The sequence below is a fragment of the Pongo abelii genome, chromosome 9 (genome assembly GCF_028885655.2).
Source record: "Pongo abelii isolate AG06213 chromosome 9, NHGRI_mPonAbe1-v2.0_pri, whole genome shotgun sequence".
NCBI classification, from domain to species: Eukaryota; Metazoa; Chordata; class Mammalia; order Primates; family Hominidae; genus Pongo; species Pongo abelii.
Genome location: NC_071994.2, coordinates 84,353,044 through 84,355,623, shown reverse-complemented (window position 1 = coordinate 84,355,623; position 2,580 = coordinate 84,353,044).

Sequence of the window (2,580 nt, the reverse complement as noted above, 5' to 3'; positions counted from 1 at the left end):
GTATCAAAATGAGTGAATAAACATATATGAAAATGACCCCAAATATCTATAGAAAATTTGCTTCTAGTGGAGAAATGGCTTCATTCTCCCAGACTCCCATGGACCACAGAGTGAACAAGTGAGTGCTCTTCACAGGTGATGTTTCTTAAAGGGTCATCTATTGAATAGTTGTGATAAGATTAATGGGATACTGGTAAAGTATAGATTTCTAGGCCCTGTCCTAAGAGTTTGTTTTGGTAATTCAGGAAAGGTTCATGAATCTGCATTTTAAACAATGCCTTGTGTGATTTTTTCCCTTCAATTTCCCTATACTGCATGCATTCATATTACCATAGATGATCAAAATAATATTTCAGAAGTCTTGACTGAGGAATAAACACTAGGTAGACAGAAAATGGGTAGGGCAGGGAAGACATTCAGGATAGAATTAATGAGCAAAAAGGCACAGCAACAGGAACTAATTTGACATTTTTGGTAAACTGCAACACAGAGCTGAATCTACAGTGGACCACAAAGATGAAGCAGGGCATGAGATGAAGCTGAGGAATTTAGACATTCTCCAGGCCACAAACACTTGGAATGTCATGAGAAAGTATTTAAATTTCAACCTGTGGATTTCATAGAAAAGTACAAAATATTTCAGTCTGGCAACCAAGTGGCAGAAAGACTGGCTTTCAATGCTGACCGTTCAAACACATGGCCAGGAAGAACTCAAATAAAGAGTAATTCAACTGACGCTTATGATTCAGAATCTCCTTGCGAGAAGAAACATTTGAACCCAAATTCCTCATTTAAGAGTGGAGGAAATTTTCTCAAGAGACATGACTTTTTAAAGATTGAACAATGTTTACATTTTTGCAGAACTGGGATTCAACCCAGGTCTCTTAGCTTCTGGTCCAGGGCTTTGAATTGCGCATAAATCCTTAGGCTGGTGCAGAGGCTCACGCCTGTAATCCCAGCACTTTGGGAGGCCCAGAAGGGCAGATCACGAGGACAGGAGATCAAGACCAGCTTGACCAACATGGTGAAACCCCATCTCTACTAAAAATACAAAAATTAGCCTGGCATGGTGGCATGTGCCTGTAATCTCAGCTACTCAGGAGGCTGAGGCAGGAGAATCACTTGAATTCGGGAGGTAGAGGTTGCAGTGAGCTGAGATTGTGCCACGGCACTCCAGCCTGGGCGACAGAGTGAGACTCTGTCTCAAAAATAAATAAGTAAATAAATCCTATAATCCTTTAATTTATATTTCAACTGACAATAAAAACTTTGAGCACTAAGTGCTGTGGGTTAGATGTTGTCCAGATTGTCCCATTTAATTTTGATTTATATACTTTCCAAAATTTTTCCACTGTACATAAAATTTTAAAAAAATGTTTTGACTTAGCTTTGCAGGGTTTTGTATGCAAAAAGAGAACATTCTCATTAGATTGAAATATAATAAAAGCCTGCTGAGACTGGATATTTATGTGATCTAAATATAACATATAATCTAATGTGTGTATACATATTAGTAATAAATGCTTATGCAATGCTATCAATAATATATCATGTGCAAATTAGTGTCTGAATTAATGTAGTGTGGCTAGAGCTAGAAAAAAGAAACTGATTTTATTACATAATAAAATGCTCTTAATTGTGAGAGTAGAACAGTTTTATTATATACCATTACTTTTGGAAACATCAGCATTTTCATTGATCAAAAACTATTATCAGTCAAAGCAAGACTGAAAATAAACTAAAGAATAACACTCCTGACAGAATGGGAAAAATGAAATAAAATGACGCATGTATGCTTTTAAGCACAAAATGGAACATAATGAAGGAGTAGGTTTATAGAGCAGGTTCTAGATCTACAAAGGGAGGAAAAAGGCAATATATTGAAGGAGCTGCAGAGCCTACTTTGTACCAGAAGGATCTGAGAATATGTATGGAATTGTACTCTGAGAGTAATGGGTTAAGAGGGTCAAATAATAAATTTGGATAAGAGAGAGTTATTTAAAAATTGCTGTTAAAAGCACTTTTCCATGATACACAATTCAAAACACTGAGAAAAACCTAGGGATATGATATTTATTTGCTGCTGGAATGATGGCTCTTGGAAATTTGGAAAAAGTGATGGCCCATAGAAGTAAAATGACCCCTATGTCAGATGGTAGTAAAAAGGATCAAAAGGCACAGAGGAGTGAGTGTGTTAAATAGATATAACCCAGTAGTTTTCTATGTTCTTTGAGAGTGCCTAGAAGGACGGTGTTCACTAAAGCAAATGCACTTCCAACAGGGGCACGAGTATCACTGAGAAGTCAAGGGTGGCTGTTCACTGTAGGCCATTGCTGATAGTAGGAACTACTAGGGATCATTGATAAGCATGACAATGACAGAATGCTGAAATAATGGGCTCAGTGGCAGGGTTTAACTGACAGGAGCAAGGTGGGTACAGTTACTGTAATGAATGCCAAGGTTATAATGGCACTTGGAGATGGCAGAATACTGACTGTTAGAAAGAGATGGAGACAGCTAATAGAACACAACACCCCTAGGAGCTAGATAGATCAAAAGTCAAAACAGTTATGTGCAAAT